This window comes from Mobula birostris, chromosome 1 (assembly GCF_030028105.1).
Source record: "Mobula birostris isolate sMobBir1 chromosome 1, sMobBir1.hap1, whole genome shotgun sequence".
NCBI lineage: Eukaryota > Metazoa > Chordata > Chondrichthyes > Myliobatiformes > Myliobatidae > Mobula > Mobula birostris.
Window position 1 is genome coordinate 24,654,018 of NC_092370.1, and position 23,668 is coordinate 24,677,685.

The 23,668-nt window shown below is 42.6% G+C and overlaps 1 long non-coding RNA gene across 3 annotated transcripts in view; it reads left to right on the plus strand.

Moving 5' to 3' along the window:
• Window positions 1–23,668, plus strand: part of LOC140194107 (uncharacterized) — a 130,414-nt gene that overhangs the window by 103,890 nt on the left and 2,856 nt on the right. The window contains exons 3-4 of one of the 3 annotated variants that reach the window (XR_011885037.1): window positions 2,816–3,016; window positions 4,428–4,945. This is a non-coding gene — a long non-coding RNA (uncharacterized lncRNA). Of the gene's footprint in view, window positions 1–2,815; window positions 3,429–4,427; window positions 4,946–23,668 lie in introns of those variants that run through there. The other 2 variants (XR_011885046.1, XR_011885034.1) reach the window with 2 other exon arrangements.

Sequence of the window (23,668 nt, forward strand, 5' to 3'; positions counted from 1 at the left end):
GTATACCTCTATCATGTCTCCGCTCGTCCTCCTCCTCCTCTCCAAAGAGTAAAGCCCTAGCTCCCTTAATCTCTGATCATAATGCATACTCTCTAAACCAGGCAGCATCCTGGTAAATCTCCTGTGTAGCCTTTCCAATGCTTCCACTTCCTTCCTATAGTGAGGCGACCAGAACAAGTGCACAAAGTTATATCATATGGGAAAAGACCCTTCATTTCACTATTATATGATGACCACTGTACATATGTAGGCTTGCCCTATTGACCTATGTTTGGCCCATAGCCTTGTATCTGGGTGCTCAGCTTTTGGTGGAGATTCCAGAAGCAGAATGGCACCGGATCAATGAGCAAGGACACACGTGGTGGGTAATCTTTTGTCAGAAGAGCATCTCACCAGAAATTCTCTCTAAAGCTATCGGCGATAGGTTTGTTTCAGACCATCAGTGGAAGGGTTAAGCAGCAAGAGAATTACCGAGGTCTCCTCACTGTGCCAGAGGTTAACAGTTGGTCAGCTTACGAAAATGACAAAGGTTGCACCAACAGGCTGAAAAAAGACATTATTTGTTTTTTATTGCTCAGTTAATCCACTGGACATTTTGTCTTTGTGTGCCATCTGCTAATTATAAACAAATAAACTACTCACAATTAATATTGTCTAAATAGCTCGTTGCTCTCTTCCAGGGTTGTGTTTTCATAAACTCTTCCCTTGAAAGATAAAAGAAAACCTTTCATTAAAGTCGAATTCAAAGAAAATTTATGATTAAATTATGAATATATCAGCATATACTTCTTTCAGATTCATCTTCTTGCAGGCATTTACAGAAGAATAAAGAAATTCAATAGAACTTATGAAAAACTATACATAAATAAAAGCTGTCAAACAACCAACGTGCAAAAGAAGACAAATTGTACAAAAACTATATAAATAACTCTGAGAGGACGAGTTGTCGAATCCCAGAAAGTGAGTCCATAGGTTGTGGGATCCATTCAGAGTTGAGATGAGTGAAGTTATCCACACTGTATCAGGAGCCTGATAGGTGTAGGGTAGTAACTGTTCCTGAAACCGGTGGTGTGGGATCTAAGGCTCCCTTACCTTCTGCCCAATGCTGGTAGCAAGAAGAAAGCCTGGCCTCTTCAAAATCATCTTTCACCGTCTTTCAGCATTTCAAAATCGGCTTTTACTGGTTTTTCCGTGATTCAGGAGCTGAACTGATTAAAAATATTTTATTGTTTACATAGACTCCCATTTGGAAGACTAATGAATAGAATTAATTTACTGCCACCGTCATTTCAATCCTTCCTAATACTTCTACCCAAAATACTCTTTAAAGTATCAGATTCCTGAATCCATGAACAGAGAGGAATTATTTTGAATACCTTGCACAAAGGGCCTTACTGTTACATTGTGCTCATTATTATTTTATTAGTCTTAAATGATATGAGGAGAGACATGACTGTCTCTCCTCAAAATCTGACAATGGTTATTGGACCTAAAACACTAGCTTGGTTTCTCTTTCCACTGATGCTGCCAGACCCGTTGAGTTTTCCAATATTATTTCAGATTTCCAACCTAGGGTCATAGAGCGCAGAAACAGGCACTTTGGCCCAGTCAGTCCATGCCGAACTGTTATCCTGCCCAGTCCCATTGACCTGCACATAGAACATTGCCTTCACACCTCTTCCATTCACGTATTTATCCAAATTTCTCTTAAATATTTAAATCGAACCTGCACCCATCACTTCCGCTGGTAGCTCATTCCACACTCTCCCCATCCATTGAGTGAAGGAGTTATTCCACAGATTTCACCTTTCACCCTTAACCTATGACCCCTAATTCTCGTCTCACCTAACCTCAATGGAAATAGCCTGCTTGCATCTATCCTGTTTACATCCCTCATAATTTTGTATCCATCTGTCAAATTCTCCAGCACTTCAGAGAATAAAGTCCAAACCTTTTCAACCTTTCCATAGAACCATAGAACACTACAGCACAGAAAACAGCCCATTCGGCCCTTCTAGTCTGCGCCAAAACTTTATTCCACTAGTCCCATTGACCCGCACCCAGTCCATAGCCCTCCAGACCTCTCCCATCCATGTATCTATCCAATTTGTTCTTAAAACTTAAGAGTGAGCCCGCATTTACCACGTCAGATGGCAGCTCGTTCCCTAGTTTTCCCTATAACTTAGGTCATCCAGTCCCAGCAACATCCTTGTAAATTTACTCTGTACTCTTTCAATCTTACTGATATCCACATCTGAAGATTTTTTTAACTTGCATTATCTGCTTTCTCCTTAATTGTTTTCAATTTTTTTATTCTGCTGTCATGTTCTTGCTCGGCCCCCTGCTCAGAGGGATATCCTTTTATTACACATTTCTTCAGCTATTTTATTTTATTCGGTTCTACCTTTAATTCTCTCAGGAGCTCACCCTATTTATCCGTAGTTTGCTTCCCAAGTTTCACAGAGAGTGTTTGTTATCTTTGGTTTTGGTGTTAATTACAGTATGAAATGGAATTATACAGCGAATAATTGAGGCCATGTGTCGGTCTGCTTCCAGGTTACGGACCATTTCTGGTGAATTGTTAATCATTAAATATAACATTGGCATTCAACTTAGTCATCTCCTCGTTTTGCACTCCAATTCATTAGAGCAAATAGTTTAGAACTATGGAGTTATCTTGAAATTAAATTGAGCTTGCACCAGCATAACCCCAACATCTGATCTTTAACATAATAGAAAAGTTCTTATTTTTTTTCTTTGTTTACAGTTCATCTTACTTTGTCTCATTTTGAAATTACTGTTATGTCTTTGGCAGAGACTGCAATCTCCATGAAGTTTTGCTTCTCAACTGGATCGGCTGCTAACAAAACAGAGTGACCTTGGTACTTGTTACATTGCAGATAAGAAGCCTGGCAAAGCGTCACCGAGCATGCACGTGTGTGACCTTGTGATGCCTACAGCTTGCAACTTGCTGCCGTGCAAAGTTCTGATATCGCCGTTAAATTGCAAACAAAAGGTACAGTGGAATGTCAGCTCTTTTATTAGAAGACCCAATTAAAGTTTCCAAATGAAGAGAAACTTTATTTTAACTTTTATAATAAAAAACTCAGAATGCCGGTACACTCCAATGAAGTTGTACGTCTGGGTAGCTTCATTGCCACTGTGACATGGGACTCATCGGAGTTTTTCAATCTGCTCAAAATCTCCAAGTTATAGTGCAGCCTACTCAGACTTGGCGGCACAGGGGTCACACAGAGATTGTGTCATGTGGTGCAATGTTTGATGAAATAAAGAACTCTGCCCCTCTGTCCTTGAAAGCCCTCCTCTGGTCTTGACTCAGTGAGGATTCAGATTTGGAGTCGAGATTTTGAACTTCTTTTTCCTCTCTGCGCATTGGGTGTTCGATGGTCTTTTGTTTTAATGGGTTCTACGGGGTTTGCTTGTTCTGTGGATGCTTGGAAGAAAGCAAATCTCAAGGTATACATACGTTGATAATAAATGTACTTTGAACTTTGAATTTTGATTGATATATCACATGCACATCAAAACATACAGTGAAATGTGTCGTTCGCATTAACAACCAACATGGCCTAAGGATGTGCTGGGGACTACTTCCCTAATTTTGTGTTGCAGCTGCATATTGACCTGTTACAAGCCGAGCACTGAAACACCCGGTTTCCTCTGCTTCTCAGAGTTCTGCAATCTCCCACCATTATGCTGTGTTCCTCCAGCATTTTGTGTCCGTTGCCCTTTATCGGGCAAGATGAACTTGCAATGCACACTATCAATGGCTCATATTATTACACCAATTGGAAACGCTTCTCCATCCTATTCAATCAACAATTATGGATCCTTTTATCTTTTTTTTTTTGCATGGGGAAAAAGTAATCCATTTTACAAAAGGAATCTTGCATTTTGTGGGGTTCTAGACCGGCACAGCTAATAGAGCATTGGCCTCTTAGGTCCAACAACCAGAATTCAATCCTGGCTTTTGGAGCTGTCTACGTGGAGTTTCCCTGTTCTCGCTGAGGCCATGTGGATTTCTCCCAAGCTCCATCACAAAGGTGCACTGGTTTGTAGTTTAATCGGTCATTGCACATTATCCCTTGTACAGATGAGTGTGGGAATAGAATGGAATTCATGCAGGTGGGGGCTTTATGAATGTAGTTAAATTCTATATGCATTATGTGTTTGTAAAACCTTACTTGCCATGGTTATAAGGCAGCACGGTAGCATATGGAATAGGAAGTAACTTAGTGGTTAGCGCAACTCTCTATGGTGTCGGCTATAAGAACGGGTTCGATTCCAGCTGCTGTCAGTAAGAAGTTTGTCCATTCTCTCCTTGAAAGGAGGAGGAGGAGAAGATGGCGGCGCGACGGCAGCACACGCAGCCACTTCGGTGATGATGTCTGTTATTTGTCAAGTAGGTTGCCGTACACAATCCTGATTTGATGGAGACAGACGTGAGAGTGCGGAGGAACATCTGGAAAACTTCTGAAATGCCTGCTTCGCTGCCGCTGCTACTGTGTGGTAACTGGAATCTCCAGAGCAGAAGGCCCCAAAATCCTCGGCACTGCATGTTTCAGCGGCCGGGGCAAGATTGAAGGCGCTCGGCAGAGGATGGCGCTCGGGAGGCTGTATCGGAGAGGCTGGTCGGAAGCTCAAAGCTTTCGGACGGATGGACTCAGCGTCGGCTGTGGTCGGCTGCTTCCAAGGTATCGACAAGTTGACAGTGCCTGGAGGTTTATGGCAGGGAGTTTCTCCCTTTTGCCGCCACTATCGGGGACTCGGGAATCAATCGACTCGGGGACTTTTGAGACTTTATTTACCGTGCCCATGGTTTGTTCTTCATCAAATCATGGTATTGCTTTGCACTGCTGTAACTATATGTTATAATTATGTGGTTCTGTCAGTGTTAGTCTTTGGTTTGTCCTGTTTTCTGTGATATCACTCCGGAGAAACATTGTATCATTTCTTAATGCATGTATGCATTTCTAAATGACAATAAAAGAGGACTGAGTGTTCTCATGATCTAAAAAGAGCTCTTCAATGACCCAGGGAACTGCAAGTTGTAAGATGTTGCAAATAGTTCCCACTCCATCGTGGAGTTCATGAGCTTGGATTCCTCTCATAGACGCTGCCTGACCTGCTGAGTTCCTCCAGCACTTCGTGGGCATTGCTCTGGATTTCCTGCATCTGCAGAATTCCTTTACGTTTATGAATCTGCAATTTATAGCTAGCAATTTGGCAGTCACGGACCTTGCTCTGCATGAGGCTGGCTGTGGCTGCTCTAAGTGGTAGGTATGGGTGAGGTCATCCTTACTCAAGCACAGACATCTCATAGGGTCCTCTTCACTGAGTTCTCAGTGGAGGAGTTAGTCAGTGACTGCCCTAAATGGACATTTGCCTTGAAATTCATTAGTCTCTAACAGGTTATGGAGGGTGAAGAGTTCCCAGTTCTCATAGCCAACATCCCTGTTAGTTTGAAAGACTCCACTAAGCAATTTGCTGTTCATTTGTACTAAATACTGGGCATGTGCTATGGCTCACAGTACTAGCCTATGTAAAGGCTGAAATGTACACTACAGATCTTTAGCATATCTTAAATAGCAGAAAATAAGCTATGTACTGTATATTCCAGTGATTCTTCCTAAAATAGTTACATATTTTAACTTTCATTTACATGATATAAAGTGAAATCATTGCAAAATATCCTAAGACGTGCTTTAAAATGTTGTCGGTCCGGTGTGAGTTCCACTGAGCCTGCGTGAAACCAGTAGCAGGCATTAGACTTGTGCCCTACCCACAGAGTAATCAATTGATTAAAAATTAATGGTTAGCTCTGTTTGTCACATGTGCATCGAAACGTACAGTGAAGTGCATAGTTGGCATCAAATCCAGTCAGTGAGGATAGTGGTGGGGGCAAGTGTGGCCATGCTTCCCGCCAAAACATAGCATGCCCACAGCTCACCGGCCCCAACTGGATATCTTTGGAATGTGGAAGGAAGCCGAGGTGGTCACAGGCAGAACTCCAATACAGACAACGACGGCAATCAGACCCCGATCGGGTAGCCGCTGGCGTTGTAAAGCAGTTGTGCTAACCACTACACTACCGTGCGGCCCAGCAGGTTTCAGACACGGAAATGCCAATAATTTCTAGACTCTGTCCCAAAAGGCATCGCCTTTACTCGGCGATATAGATTACTAATAAGGTAGAGTCAGCTGTGCTTGATATCATCCTGCTGGTGTCTGTCCGTCACCACAGCGTTATCAACAACCCAGTGTACCCTGGTGAGCCTGCAGTGTAAACAGGGCAAGATCTGTTAATTATCTGTGTGATACCTGGATTGAACTTTACCCAAGTCATTCCAAGTGGTAGTAAAATGTGTTTTAACATGCTGCCGCAACTAACAGATAGCAGGAGTCTGCTTCTTAAAATTCTTGCATATGTTTATGTAAAATTAACATCAAGTAAGGTGACAGGGTGGTATCCTACAAAACGCTGAATTGACTTTCCCAATCCCACAGGCCTGCAACGAATTCATTAATGAGAAATTAAAAGATAAAATGGCTAGGAAATTGCACCTCTTAAAATAAAAATCCGTCTGCTCATTAATTAATGTTTGCAACTTTTGTTGTGTTCATGAAGAAAGCAGAGGCAATGTTGTTACTTGTTCCTCTGGGTTTGAAAAGATGTGGTGAGAAATATTAATAATCATTTCTATCATCTTATCTGGTTTAGTTCTATCTTTCTTTTAATGATACATATAAATGATTTGATCTTACATGATTGGGTCCCAACTGGCAGTGTGTGATCAAATCACAAACAAGAGAAAATGTGCAGTTGCGGAAATCCAAGCAACACACACAAAATGCTGGAAAGGCCCGAAAAATTGATGGTACTCTTTTCCATAGATGCTGCCTGGCCTGCTGAGTTCCTCCAGCATTTGTGTGTGCAGAAAGTTCTTAGCAGCAAGCAGACTGGTTAGGCTGACATAGAAGAGGCAACTGGAATTCAAATCAGGAAAGTGTGAGGTAATACATTAGGTGAAGGGAAACAAGACCAAGGATCATATGATAAATTGTTGGATACGAAGAGGTGCAGAGCATTAAGGGATCTTTATTCATTTATTCACGTAGCAATACAGCGCAGAACAAGCTTCTCCAGCCCAATGAGCTGTACCGACCAGCAACGCATCTATTTAACGCTAGTCTAGTCACAGGACAATTTACAATAACCAATTAGCTTACTAATCAGTACATCTCTGCACTGTGGGAGGAAACTGGATCACCTAGGGAAAACCCATGCAGTGCACAGGGATAGCGTACAAACTCATCACAGTTGGCGCTGGAATTGAACTCCAAACTCTGGAACTCCATCCCTGAACTGTTCCCACAACCTATAGACTCTCTTTCAAGGACTCTTCATCTCATGTTCTTGATACTTATTGCTTCTTTTTTTATTATTTCTCTTTTCCTTTCTTTTTGTATTTGCACAAGTTTCTTGTTGCCTTTTACACATTGGTTGTTTGGTCATTCTGCTGGTGTGGTCCTTCATTAATTCTATTGTGTTTCCTGTATTTACTGTGAATATGCACAAGAAAAGAGGTCTCAGGGTTGTATATGGTGACGTATGTGTACTTCAATAAAAAAAATTACTTTGAACCTTGAACCTTCTGGGACCTCTACTTCTCGTGATTTTTATTAACAACCTGGATGTGGGGGTAGAAGGGTGGGTTGGCAAGTTTGCAGACGACACAAAGTTTGGTGGTGGTGTGGATAATGTAGAGGATTGTCGAAGATTGCAGAGAGACATTGATAGGATGCAGAGGTGGGCTGAAAAGTGGCAAATGGAGTTCAACCCGGAGACGTGTGAGGTGGTACACTTTGGAAGGATAAACTCCAAGCCAGAGTACAAAGTAAGTGGCAGGATACTTGGTAGTGTGGAGGAGCAGAGGGATCTGGAGGTACATGTCCACAGATCCCTGAAAGTTGCCTCACAGGTAGATAGGGTTGTTAAGAAAGCTTATGGGGTGTTAGCTTTCATAAATCGAAGGATAGAGTTTAAGAGTCGTGATGTAATGATGCAGCTCTATAAATCACTGGTTAGGTCACACTTGGAGTACTGTGTCCAGTTCTGGTCACCTCACTATAGGAAGGATGTGGAAGCATTGGAAAGGGTACAGAGGAGATTTACCAGGATGCTGCCTGGTTTAGAGAGTATGGATTACGAATAGAGGTTAAGGGAGCTAGGGCTTTACTCTTTGGAGAGAAGGAAGATGAGAGGAGACATAATAGAGGTATACAAGATATTTAGATAGAGTGGATAGCCAGTGCCTCTTCCCCAGGGCACCAGTTCTCAATACAAAAGGAAATGGCTTTAAGGTAAGGGGTGGGAAGTTCAAGGGGGATATAAGAGGAGGATTTTTTACTCAGAGAGTGATTGGTGCGTGGAATGCACTGCCTGAGTCAGTGGTGGAGGCAGATACACCAGTGAAACTTAAGAGACTACTAGACAGGTATATGGAGGAATTTAAGGTGGAGGTTATATGGGAGGCAGGTTTTAAGAGTGGGCACAACATTGTGGGCCGAAGGGCCTGTACTGTGCTGTACTATTCTATGTCCTATGTTCTATGAACTTTGAACTGTAATAGCATCATGCTAACCATTACGCTATGCAGTGCCCAGTCTTAGAGTGATTGTCCACCAATCTCAGAATAGATGGGTTGCCAAGAGGGGAATTTAGTGCTGGGCAGGGAGCTGAGTGCTGTGGATTTTGCTGAGAAAGTGAAGGGAGGATTGTGACTGTCGGGGTAGGAGCTGATGGAGGGGCGTAGGGTGAATGGGGAGAGAACTGAGTGTCTGGGGTTGTCAAAGGGAGTAGAGAACTGAAGCAAGAGGAAGGAACTAGGAGGGGTGAAGGGGAATGAATTGAGATGAAATGGTGTGTGCAGGTGAGTTTATTGAGAGAGGAGGATGAGGATGAGGGAAGAGAAGCTGAATGAATCGAAAGGGAATAGTGACGGAAGGGGAGGAAACTGTATATAATCCTGTTTACTATGCTGTAGGAGAGGCTGCTGGTGTTAGAAAATTTCAGAGAGCACAGATGAGCTTGATTTCCTTGGGACAAAAGAAAACTGAGTGGAGATGTGGCTGAAATATACAATGATATGAGAGGCCGAGGTAGGATGCTAGTTCCCACAGCAGAGATTGAAGGACAAACTATGAAGAGTATAGATAGGGGAAATGCATGCAGGCTTTTTCCATTGAGATTGGATGAGAATAGCACTACAGGTTATCATTTAAGAGTTGAGAGTGAATTATTTCAGGGGAATCTGAGGGGAATCTTCTTCCCCTCGGAGTGTGGTGCAGGTGTGGAACGAGCTGCCAGCAGAAGTGGAAGATTCGTGTTCAATTTCAACATGTAAGAGAAATTTGGATAGGTACATGGATGGGAGGGATATGGAGGGCTAAGGGCTAGGTGCGGGTCAATGGCTCAAGGCGAGATAACAGTTTGGCATGGACTAGGTTGGCTGAAGAGTCTGAGTCTATGATTCTAATTACTCTGGACTTAATTTTTAAGTTAATTGATAGAAGGAAAAGAGGGTAGTGAGGTTAGAAATAATTATGTAATTAGAGCTGCCTGAAAGTGGAGGAAATAAACTTGTCCACATTTACGAAGAGTGGAAATTGGAACCTACAGACCTATCATCCAAGGTCTTTGAAGTGAGATTAACCTAAGGTCAAGTTTTTAACCGTCACAGGTATAATGGCTAAATAGTCCTCCTCTTTGCACTATAAATTTAAATGATCCTACAAGATCCAGCATCACTCATTTTTCACCCATTTTGCCTATTTTCCCAAAGTATCTCTACGGCGTGAAAGAATGACGTAACCTGGAGGGACAGTGCCACAGTGCCACAGTGATGTTTTGAAGACAACTGAACCAGCAAAGTGGCAAACAAATCCTCAATCTCATGTACGCATCACCTTGTTCCTCTTCGTCCTGTCAAATCAAGCCTACCTTGAAGGCCCAATCATCAGTTTTAATCTGCAGTGAGGCAGAGAATTTGTTTAATATCTCAATATGTATTAATGTATTAAGTTAGGTATCCAGCCAACAAAGAGAAAGTGCTTAGAAATAATTCGGAAAATGTGTACCTTGTGTGGTTAACAGTTGGGTTGAGTTGTTCTCCGATCTTGGCAGTTTATTTGCAAACATTTCATCACCGTGCGAGGAGATATCATCAGTGCTCTGTTGATTATGGTCTGTCCTCCAAATGCTTGGCCTTTAAATTCTTTGCAATCAGCGGATTGAACATCACTTCGGAAACTCAATTGTGATGTGGGGTTTGGCTGTGTGGCGAACTTCATGTGTGGTGGTCAAAAATTCTGTCCATTTAAAAATATTGAGGCAATTAGGTAAATAAGCTATCAAAATAAATATAAAATAATCAGGGTCAGATTTATTATCACTGACTTAGATGATGTAAAATACTGTGTGTTGTTTAGTGGCAGCAATACAGTACAAAAATTACTATAAATAACACAAAAATGACTATAAGTTACACAAAACTTACTATAAATTACAAAAATACATAAATTGTGCAAGAAAGGAATATTGAGATTGTATTTATGGGTTCATAGACCATTAAAAAATCTGGTGGCAGACGGGAAGAAACTGCTTCTGAATTGTTCAATGTTGGTCTTTGCCCTACTGTACCTCCTCCTTGAAGTTTTAACGAGAAGAGGGCATGTCCCAATGGTGAGGGTCCTGAGTGATGGATGCCATTTCTTGAGGCACTGTCTCGATGACATCCTCAGTGGTGGGAGAGTTGTGCCTGTGACGAAGCTGGCTAAGCCCACACCCTACGTAGCCCCTTGTGATCCTGCGCACTGCGGACTCTGTACCAGACCATTACATAATCGGTCAGAATGCCCTCCACAGTAAATCTATAGAAAATTGAACCAATCTTTGGTGACATACCAAATCTCCTCAAACTCCTAACAGAGTCATTGGCATGCCTTCTTTGTGATTGCATCAATGTGTTTGGTCCAGGATAGGTCCTCTGAGGTGCTGATGCCCCATAACATGCTATGCATTCTTTCCACTGCTGACCTCTCAATGAGGACTCATTGTGTGTTCTCCCAACCTCCCCTTCCTGAAGTTCACAATCATTTCCTTATTCTTGCTGATGTAGAGAATGAGGTTGCTACTGGAGCACCACTGGTCAGAATCACACCTGCATGCCTCCTTGTCACCATCTGAGGTACTACCAGCAACACTAGAGTCATTGACGAATTCATAGATGGTGGAGGGTGCTATAAAGATCAGTAAATATGTATATAACAAAAGGTCATTTGTTTACAATTACAGACATCCCACCCTGCAAAAACTCATTTCAGGGAGGTAGCACCACCACCCCTGCCCCCCACAACCCCATATTCCCCCCCCCCACCCCCGGTCGACATCCATGGGTGTATGTATGCAGGACATTTGATTATGAACATCAGCTATGCTAATGAACGAATGACACCTGTTAAACTCACCTCAATATGTCCTTTACATTCATTTAACCCACCATGGGCAATAGAAAAATCACTGTTGCAAACAGTGCAGTGAGCAACACTGTCATTATTTTTGACCCCTATTAGGCAGGGGTACACTTTAGTGTAGTCTGGGGTGAAGTATGTTTTATATTTTCTTTTTTTGGAACACTCTGCCATGGCGCTGCAGGACACTAAACTGACCTGATGGACAATGAAAGAGAGAGAGAGGTCGACTGTAAAGCCCGCCCTCAGAGAAAACTGATAGGTCTACTTAGCACAAACAGAGACCAATCAGAATGCTCCCTCTGTCTGTCTGTCTGTCTGTCTGTCTGTCTCTCTCTCTCTCTCTCTCTCTCTCTCTCTCTCTCTCTCTCTCTCTCTCTCTCTCTCTCTCTCTCTCTCTCTCCCCCCCCCCCCCCCCCCCACCCCCCACCCTCCATCTCCCTCTTGCTCACTTTCAAAAAAATTGATTTCCGGGCGGGATTGTATATAGTTTGCGGTCGTCAGGGAGCCGCTATAAACTTCCAGGAGAGGTGGGATGTCTGCAATTATGGGAAAATGCTTAAATCCTTCTACAGAGCTCTACCCAATGATCCATCTCTATCAGCCTCCACACTCCAATTCTCTTGTTCGAACTTTGACATCCTTACCTTCAACACCTAGGCCTTGTGGTTTAACATTACCCTTTTAAAACTCCTGAATCTCCTGTTTAACATCCAGCTCCTCTTTGACCAATATTCTGGTCCCTCTTGAAGATCATTGGCTCAGAGTCTATTTAATTCTGATTAGATGTGTGTGAAATGCTTTGGTGGTTGGTGGGGAGGGTGTTACTTTCTGCACAAGGACATATCTTTAAATGACAGAGTCACAGAGTTGGAGGAGGTTTACAGGGAAATGTAGGATTGTGATGGGTCATGATCAGACACTAACAAACCTAACAATGAATGCAAAGGGTACTAACGAATGTGAAACTTGTTATAGATAGATAGATAGACATACTTTATTGATCCCGAGGGAAATTGGGTTTCATTACAGTTGCACCAACCAAGAATAGAGTATAAATATAGCAATATAAAACCATAAATAATTAAATAATAATATGTAAATTATGCCAGATGGAAATAAGTCCAGGACCAGCCTATTGGCTCAGAGTGTCTGACCCTCCAAGGGAGGAGTTGTAAAGTTTGATGGCCACAGGCAGGAATGACTTCCTATGACGCTCAGTGTTGCATCTCGGTGGAATGAGTCTCTGGCTGAATGTACTCCTGTGCCCAACCAGTACATTATGTAATGGATGGGAGACATTGTCCAAGATGGCATGCAACTTGGACAGCATCCTCTTTTCAGACACCACCGTGAGAGAGAGTGGTTGAAGTGAATTGCTTAGTCAGTATGGGAAAGTTCCTTAAAGTTGTTATAGCTGGCCGGGTGGTAATGGGGACAAGCTCCCACTACCTATTGAATGCTCCCAATGCCGTGCGCCTCAAGTAGCCTCTGACAATCAAGTCCAGCTCTGGGCCTTCACATGTGGCTTAGCTACTAAGCTTGGTGAAACAGTTTCTACTGACAGGAGAGTGGCAAAAGTGGGTAACTGACACCTTAAAACTAGTTGCTTTGGGCAGATGGGGCTTGTCAGCCATACTTAGCAATTCATCTAGGAGAAGGTAAACTCTGATCTCAAATTTCTGCTGCCTTGCAGCTATATTCACTCATGGGAAAGGCTTCGGGAGTAAAATCCAAGGGAAAAATCTGGCAGTCCTATGTTGAGTTCAATGCTGACTGAAACTCCTGCAATGCTGCTGGCAACAAACTGTATTGGTTTCTGCCATTCCCTTGGATTCATCAGATACTTGGAGAGGGGGAGCTTGCTACATGGGCAACAGCTTGCTCTCAATATTGTACTGCATGTGTATCCCGGGCTTGTGTATCCTGGGATGCACCAGGACACAACGTCTATGGTCAAACCCAACCAATGGAGGACTCAGAAACAAAGAACAAAAGGTTAATGATAAATTTAGACGAGAAAGCAGGAGGGGGCATGAGAGGGGCGTAGACATTGGCATGGATTTCAGGGTCACAGGTCAAAAAATCAATGCCAATTACTCACTTTTGGAAGCATAGGTGTTGTAGGAATTAAACTAACTCACTTCTCTTTGTGCCAGACAAGAGCAGCAATGTTTCCCAATGACAAGTGTAACCCCCTCAACAAGCTCATATGCAAACTTGCCTCATTAGCCAGCTCTGCTAACAGCCACAAGACTCCGTGGTGAGAAGGCCTCCCTTCATAAACAATATACCCCTGTCGTTAGCCGAAACCAAGCATTCTACCAGCAGGCCACACTGTTTTGGAGAAGCTGCGAAAATGAAATGTCTACAGCGTAACTGTAGTACTCTTAACCAGAGCATTCACAAGCTTCAAAGGAATGTTGTCAATATAGTGGTGCAGTAGTGGATCTGGAAGCACCCAGGTCTAATGACACTGTTTAACTCAGACCTCCAGCCCTACCTTTGTGGAGTTTGCATATGTGGAGGGTCAAATTTCTTTAACCAGATGGTGGTGGATCTGTGGAATTCATTGGCACAGACACCTGTGGAGGCAAACTCACTGGGTATATTTAAATGGGAGGCCCATCAGTTTTCGATCAGTTTGTTTTAGTGCTGTGTTGTATGACGATCGTGGTCTTTCCACGACCGTGACTGTTCTTGGCATATTTTTCTACAGGAGTGGTTTGCCATTGTCTTATTCTGGGCAGTGTCTTTACAAAGAAGATGACCCCAGCCATTATCAATACTCTTCAGAGATTGTCTGCCTGGTATCAGTGGTTGCATCAGCAGGACTTGCGATGTGCACCAGCCACTCACACGACCACCTGCCACCTGCTCCCATGGGTTCAAGAGACCTGACTGGGGAGGGAAGCAGGTGCTACACCTTGCCCAAGGGTGACCTGCAAGCTAGCGAGGAGAAGGAGCACCTTACACCTCCTCTGGTATAGATGGATCTCCACCCCACCACCCATTTTGATTAGTAAGAATGTTAAAAGTAACAGAGAGAAGGCAGGAGAATAGGGTTGAGAGGAATAATGAATCAGTCATGATCGAATGGCAGAGCAGACTCAATGGACTGAATGACCTAATTCTGCTCCTGTGCTATGTTAACCAATTTCCCCCGGGATCAATAAAGTATGACAATGACTATGTTTATGATACTATAGTCCTCCAGCTGCACACTCTCCCCCTATATCTCCAATATGTGCAATTAATTTCATTAGTTGACTATTCTAAATTCCCCTGAGAGGGTGGTGGAATCTAGGGGTATTGAGGGGAATGTGGGCAAAATAGTCCAGAGGGAAAATTAGTGACGGAATAGACTTTTAGGCCAAAATGATCAAGGGAACATGGAAGTTTATACATTTTAGAAGAAGTTTATTCCATTAGTAGATTGATGGATATGTGGTTTCTACAGACAAAAAAGCGTTACTGATCTAAGAAGTAAGTTATGATCTGTGGACCAAAGTTATTTATTCCAATAATGGTCAACACTGATTGTTTGTTCCTCATTGTCTTTGAATTGGAGACACAAGAGAATACACTGGCTGGAGTCTGGAGTGCACAAACAAACTGCCGGAGGAGCACAGTCTCTGTGGAGGGAAAGGGATGGTCAGCATTTCAGGTCCTGACTCTGTATCGGCATCTTTAAAACTGACTGATTCAAAACATTAGCTAAGGGCAGCACACATGTGTCCCTGAAGTTGAACCAAATGCATTCTCAGTAATTCTCGTCGTTTTATGACCATTTTTTCCCAATACAACCAGAATTTACTTGATTTTATTTCCCAAGTTCCCACTTGGGGCTTGAATTCATATTTCTGCAACATTAGTGTCTACTCCTGGGTTATCTGAGCTGTCCATGCAACCCACTATGTTATATTGATGTAGATACCACAGATTATGGGTGATCTAAAGAAGTAATTTAGTGGAATTTTTTCCTTATTTGGTATTTTCTAATGTTTTTATATTTACTTCCTGTTCAATCACAGAGCTTGTTGGCATAACAATTACCAAGAGTCATTGATTTATCTTAAGTAAGCCTTCCAAAACATCCAAAATAGGAAGATCATTCTTCACCCATTTTTTTTGCAGTAGTCCAGAGATGAGAGAAGCCTTCAATCAAAACAGGATTTAAAATTTATTCACACACTGCACACCTTGATATGAAGCAACAGCATTAGTGATAAATAGCAGTGATAAAGAACATGGCAAAAGCTGGAAGTGTTGGAATGCATTGAAATCATTAATTAAAAGAAATAAATCTGCAGATCCTGAAAATCCACAGCAACACACACAAAACGCTGGAGGAGCTCAGCAGGTCAGGCAGCAATCTATGGAAAAGAGTAAACAGTTGACATTTTGGGCCGAGACCCTTCATCGGGACAGAGAGGGAAGGGGGGAGAGGTCTGAGTTAAAAGGTAGGGAGAGGGGAAAGAGGCTAGCTGGAAGGTGATCGATGAAACCATGTGAGAGGGAAAGGTCAAGGGCTGGAGAAGAAAGAATCCAAGAGGAGAGGAGAGCGAACCATTGGAGAAAGGGAAGGAGGAGGGGACACAGGGTGAAGCGATAGGCAGGTGAGAAGAAGTAAAAAGTCAGAGTGGGGAATAGAGGAGGGGATGGGGGAAATTTTGTTCACCGGAAGGAGAAATGAATAATCATGCCATCAGGCTGGAGTGTACCCAGGCAAAACTTATGGTGTTGCCCCTCCACCCTGAGTGTGGCCTCACCTTGGCACAAGAGGAGGCCATGGATCGATATATCGAAGCAGGAATGGGAATGGGAATTAAAGTGATTGGCCGCTGGGAGGTCCCGCTTGTGATGGATGATGCAAAGGTTTTTTAACAGCAGTTTTTCTGTTGCAGGTTTTTATAGATTTGATAGATAAAGAGTTCCTTTACTGTGTAATGTTTCTGTGTTGATTCCCATGAATGCCACTGCAAAGGAGACAGTTCATGGGAATAGCATAAACAATGTAAGATGCAGTGACAAAGAACAACAAACAAGCTTGTACAATCACACGAAGAATGGACTGGCTGCTACTCGGCTCATAGTCTATTGTAGTTAATCAAAACGAACAGCAGGGTGCTTTGAATTGTTTTGTTTCTTAAAAGGAACCAGAAGGAATAATATGCGAAACTCTCAGCTGTGTGAAGAGTATTTCTAGTGTGTTATAACTGCTGTGAGATATTGTTACATTTTTGGCAGAAATATATCCCTGAGGTACCAATTCATTTCAAATGATTGTTGACTTCAAAACAAAGAAAATGACTCAAGGAGACTGTTCCTTTTTCCCTTCCATGTAGGGATGCAGTTCTGCCTCATGGTTCTGGAGCAGGAAGCTGAGTTTAAATTCTGACTCAAGCCAAAGAATATTCTGTAACATTATTGCTGTTCTGGTCATTTTTTTTCCCTGGGATGCTTGCACTAAAGTCCAATTATCTTCTATCAGGAGAGCCCCAGACTTGAATAATACAGAATCAGGCTTGTTATCACTGAATATGTCATGGAAAATGTTATTTTGCAGCAGCAATACATAAAAAAATACTATAAGTTACAAAGAGAAATATATGTGGCCACCGTTGGTCAGAGTTGACAATAGATGTTGCATCCTAGCTGTTTAGATACAGTGGCATGCAACAGTTTGGGCACCCCTGGTCAAAATTTCTGTTTACTGTGAATGGCTAATTGAGTAAAAGGTGAACTGATTTCCAAAAGGCATAAAGTTAAAGATGACACATTTCTTTAATATTTTAAGCAAGAACACTTTTTTATATCCATCTTTTACAGTTTCAAAATAACAAAAAAGGAAAAGGGCCCGAAGCAAAAGTTTGGGCACCCTGCATGGCAGTACTTAGCAACACCCCCTTTGGCAAAGTATCACAGCTTGTAAACGCTTTCTGTAGCCAGCTAAGAGTCTATCAATTCTTGTTTGGGGGATTTATGCCCATTCTTCCTTGCAAAAGGCTTCTAGTTCTGTGAGACTCTTGGGCCGTCTTGCATGCAGTGCTTTTTTGAGGTCTATCCACAGATTTTCGATGATATTTAGGTCAGGGGACTGTGAGGGCAATGGCAAAACCTTCAGCTTGCGCCTCTTGAGGTAGTCCCATTGTGGATTTTGAGGTGTGTTTAGGTTCATTATCCTGTTGTAGAAGCCATCCTCTTTTCATCTTCAGCTTTTTTACAGACAGTGTGATGTTTGCTGCCAGAATTTGCTGGTGTTTAATTGAATTCATTCTTCCCTCTACCAGTACATGTTCCCCGTGCCACTGGCTGCAACACAAGCCCAAAGCATGATCGATCCACACCCGTGCTTAACAGTTGGACAGGTGTTCTTTTCATGAAATTCTGCATCCTTTTTTCTCCAAACATACCTTTGCTCATTCTGGCCAAAATGTTCTATTTTAACTTCATCAGTCCACGGGACTTGTTTCCAAAATGCACCAGGCTTGTTTAGATGTTCCTTTGCAAACTTCTGATGCTGAATTTTGTGGTGAGGACGCAGGAAAGGTTTTCTTTTGATGACTCTTCCATGAAGGTCATATTTGTGCAGGTGTCGCTGCACAGTAGGACAGTGCACCACCACTCCAGAGTCTGCTAAATCTTCCTGAAGGTCTTTTGCAGTCAAACAAGGGTTTTGATTTGCCTTTCTAGCAATCCTATGAGCAGTTCTCTCAGAAAGTTTTCTTGGTCTTCCAGATCTCAACTTGACCTCCACCGTCCCTGTTAACTGCCATTTCTTAATTACATTATGAACTGAGGAAATGGCTACCTGAAAACACTTTGCTGTCTTCTTATAGCCTTCTCCTGCTTTGTGGGCATCATTTATTTTAATTTTCAGAGTGCTAGGCAGCTGTTTAGAGGAGCCATGGCTGCTGAGTGTTGGGACAAGGTTTGAGGAGTCAGGGTTTTTATAAAGCTTTGTAATTTGCATCACTTGACCTTTCCTAATGATGACTGTGAACAAGCCATAGCCCTTACAAGGTAATTAAGGTCTGAGACCTTTGTAAAAGTTATCTGAGAGTTCAAACCTCTTGGGATGCCCAAACTTTTGCATGGTGCTCCTTTCCTTTTTTTCACTCTAAAATTGTACAAAACAAAAATAATACACTAATCTTGCTTAAAATGTTGAAAAGAATGTTTCATCTTTAACTTTATGACTTTTGGAGATCAGTTCATCTTCTACTCACTTAGCTATTCACAGTAACAGAAATGTTGACTGGGGTGCCAAAACTTTTGCATGCCACTGTACACAAGCCAGGGCAGTACAATATTGCGAGCAAGCTGTTAGACATGTAGTAAGCTTGCCCTCTCCACGCATCTGATGAACCCAATGGAACGGCAGAGACCGATACAGTTTGGGACCAGCAGCACCGCAGGAGTCGCCAGTCAGCGTTGAACTCAGCATAGGACTGCCTTAGGGACTGCAGCTCTGGATTTTTCCCTCAGGGTTTACTCCCTAAGCCTTCCCCATGAGTGGGTATAGCCGCAAGGCAATGGAGGTTTAAGATCAGAGTTTTCCTTCTCCAAGATGAGCTGCCAACCACGGCTGACAAGCCCCATCTGCCTGAAGCGACTGGTTTTAAAGAGACGGAAACCTGCCTTTGCCCCCTCTCCTGTCAGTACAAACTGTTCCACCACACATGAAGGCCAGGAGGGGAAGAAGCAATTCCTAAAACGTTGAGTGTGTGTCTTCAGGCTCCTGTACCTCGTCCCTGATGGTAGCGATGAGAAGAGAGCATGTTCCGAATGGTGAGGGTCCTTAATGATGGATGCCATTTGCTTGAGGCACCACTTTTGAAGACGTAGGGAAGCTAGTGCCCATGATGGAGCTGGCTAAATTTGCAACCAGTAAAAGGGTGAACGAGTCCAACACGAGTCTAGCTCTCTTTTTCATCAAAGCAAAAGCTATGTAAAGCCCATTCTTCAAAATGAATTATCTAAGTGTCCCAATTTTCAGATTTGTTTATTTATCACATGCATATTGAAACATTCAGTGAAATGTGTAATTTGTGTGAACAACCAACACAATCTGTGCTTGTTTAAGATTTCCAGCATCTGTAGACTCGCCTATAAGTAACTGATTTAAAACCAGCAAAATCTCAGATATGGGCATATAACAGGCAAGCAGAACCCTCAGCCCCCCTGCTGAGCTCCAGAATAATTCAGTATAAACAGGGTTTCACTTCTTGTCCTGGTCTGCAACTCAAATCCACAACCTCTCCCTCTCTCGAGAAAAGGGGGTTGTCAGATGAATCAAACTAAGGATTACCAAGCCTGTGTCAATGAGAGAAGCATTTTCAACTTTGCACCGTCTCAGTAACTCGGCTGTGGAGTCAGCTCGATTAAGTATAGGCATGAGCTCCAGGGGTTGGTCTCACACTGATTTAGCACCAGTTAAGCCCCAGGCAATGCAAAGCGATCTAAACAGCTCCCAGATGGTCCTTTCCAGCAGTTGAGAACTCTTAACCGTTAATTCCCATTTTATTTTAACACCAGGCAAGAGCTCTCTGATAATAACTTGTGATTTTGGACAGAACTATGCAAAGCTTGGGGAATTAATGCAAGTGCATTTCCTCTGGGAAAAAAGTGACATGAAGTTGGCAGGTGTTGCAAGTCAAGATCATTGCACATTAAGATTCAAGATTCAAGATTTAAGTTTGTTTATTGTCGTTCTTCAGCATAACTGTAAAGGAAACCAATGTAGCATAGAAACACAATAAATATAAATATAAAAGCAAACCTATAAAACACAATGCTATTGAGTATGGTCGTATATAATATTAGCATATATACATAGACTGATTTCACATACATAAAGTGAAGGAGGAGGGAGATGATGGCACTGGTAAATCTCAGTGATGTCTGGCTAGTAGCCAAAGAAACAAAGAAAACAACTAAATGCTTCGTTAATTACTCTTTTTCTGGCAAATGATCATCACAAGCAATGGTCTGTAACTCCCCTTTGGACTTGGAGGGAATTGATCGGGCAGAACTGAAGCAAAGCGAGGCCTGTTGCATAGTGCAAGGAAGACCTGAAGTTCAATCGATTTAAGCATCGGGCAAAATTGGAAAGGTCAGGTAGAGGCCAAATTGACGTGGCGGGGTCTAGGCCACAGAGATTGAAGCAACTGAACCCGACGTTTGGACGATGAATTAGGTGCTGGACCAGATCGAAAAGGTCAGGGTGTCGGGGCCCGAAGTGAGGGACAAGCTCTCTGCTCTGCATTGAGCTAAGGGTCCACGGACAGACTCTCTCTGTGGACTTCAGTTCCGAATGCTATTTGCTTGCAGTTATTGTTTGCACAATTTGTTTTTTTTCTCTGCACATTGGGTGCCTGATGGTTTTCTTTACTTAATGGGTTCTTTTGGGTTTCTTCGTTTCGTGGCCGCCTGTTAGGAGATGATGTATATATACTTTGATGGTAAATGTACTTTGAACTTTGACACTAGGTGCAGGAGCATCTGTGCATAAGGTGACTGACAGGAAATGATAAAGTGATTCCCGGCAAGAAACATTTCTAGGTAGCAGGAGGGCCCATTGAAACACAATAGGACTGTGAGGTGTGGGATGTAAGCAGTGTATGAGGGAATGAAGGATGCTGAGTGACCGTGGAGAGGATTGGCTAATGTGGATGGTGGAGGCTTGGGTTAAAGGGTGGAAGTGTTGGTCAGCCTGACGGCTTGGGGGAAGTAATAGGTTTTAAGTCTAGTTCTCCTGGTGTGGATGCTGCATAACCTCCTCCCTAATGGGAGCGGGGCAAACAGTCCATGAGAAGGCTGGGTGGGATCCTTCATGATATTGTGGGCCTTTTTTGTCCAGCGCCTTTCTGCATATACCGTATGTCCTTGATGGCAGGTAGGCTGCCGCCGGTGATGCATTGGGCAGTTTTAACTACCCGTTACAGAGCCCTCCTGTCTGTCGCAGTGCAGTTCCGTACCACGCAGTGATGCAGTACCAAACTCGGATGAATATCTGCAATATAACTAACGCAGACGGGAAACCATTGCAAAGATGGACCCAACAGACTGAACACAATTTACCTACAACTATTTGCAGAGAAATTACTTTTCCTAAAATATTTTAAATACTGAAAATTAAACCTCATTCCAATGACTCAACCCAACAATTCCTCCGGGTTACAAATTCCTTCATGCAGCTGAAAAATCATGGTGTGCTATTGAAAATGGCATTAATGTGGAGCAGAGCAATTCTGGACATATTTATAGGTGTTTTTAGCATCCATTGATAAAATCATCTCCTAATTTTCCAGCAAGATGTTTACTGGCACTTTTACAGCATGAAACTCCCCCAATGTGTTCAGTTCTGGTTAGAACTTAGAACATAAGAAGAGTACAGCATAGAAACAAGCCATTCCGCCCACAATGTTGTGCCAAAACAGCTAAAAAGCAGATCAGAAACACCCAAACATTAATCCCTACTACCTACACAATGCCCATATCCCTCCATCTTCCTTCCATCATATGCCCATCCAAATGTCTCTGAGTAAGAAACTTATCCCTTACAGTTGAAATCAGAAGTTTACATACACCTTAGCCAAATACATTTAAACTCAACTTTTCACAATTCCTGACACTTAATCCTAGAAAACATTCCCTGTCTTGGGTCAGTTAGGATCACTACTTTGTTTTAAGAATGTGAAATGTCAGAATAACAGTAGAGAGAATGATTTATTTCAGCTTTTATTTCTTTCATCATTTTCCCTGTGGGTCAGAAGTTTACACACACTTTGTTAGTATTCGGTAGCATTGGCTTTAAATTGTTAAACTTGGGTCAAACATTTTGGGTTGCCTTCCACAAGCTTCTCGCAGTAAGTTGTTGGAATTTTGTTCCATTCCTCCAGACAGAACCGGTGTAACTGAGTCAGGTTTGTAGGCCTCCTTGCTCACACACGCTTTTTCAGTTCTGCCCACAAATTTTCTATCGGATTGAGGTCAGGGCTTTGTGATGGCCACTCCAATACCTTGACTTTATTGTCCTTAAGCAATTTTGCCACAACTTTGGAGGTATACTTGGGGTCATTGTCTATTTGGAAGACCAATTTGCGACTGAGCTTTAACTTCCTGGCTGATGTCTTGAGGTGTTGCTTCAATATATCCACATAATTTTCCTTCCTCATGATGCCATCTATTTTGTAAAGTGCACCAGCCCCTTCTGCAGCAAAGCACCTCCACAACATGATGCTGCCACCCCCATGCTTCACGGTTGGGATGGTGTTCTTCGGCTTGCAAGCCTCACCCTTTTTCCTCCAAACATAACGATGGTCATTATTGCCAAACAGTTCAATTTTTGTTTCATCAGACCAGAGGACATTTCTCCAAAAAGTAAGATCTTTGTCCCCATGTGCACTTGCAAACTGTAGTCTGGCTTTTTAATGGCGGTCTTGGAGCAGTGGCTTCTTCCTTGCTGAGCAGCCTTTCAGGTTATGTCGATATAGGACTCGTTTTACTGTGGATATAGATACTTGTCCACCTGTTTCCTCCAGCATCTTCACAAGGTCCTTTGCTGTTGTTCTGGGTTTGATTTTCACTTTTCATGCCAAAGTACGTTAATCTCTAGGAAACAGAATGTGTCTCCTTCCTGAGCGGTATGACGGCTGCGTGGTCCCATGGTGTTTATACTTGCGTATTATTGTTTGTACAGATGAACGTGGTACCTTCAGGCGTTTGGAAATTGCTCCCAAGGATGAACCAGACTTGTCGAGGTCCACAATTTTTTTGAGGTCTTGGCTAATTTCTTTTGGTTTTGTTTGTAAACTTCTGACCCACTGGAATTGTGATATAGTCAATTAAAAGTGAAATAATCTGTCTGTAAACAATTGTTGGAAAAATTATTCATGTCATGAACAAAGTAGATGTCCTCAACGTCTTGCCAAAACTGTAGTTTGCTAATATGAAATCTGTGGAGTGGTTCAACAATGAGTTTTAATGACTTCAACCTAAATGTAAACTTCTGACTTCAACTGTATGTCTCCCTTGAACCTATCACCCCTCACCTTCAATGTTGCCTCTTTGTAGAAAGAATGTGAAAGCTTTCGAGAAGTTGCAGAGG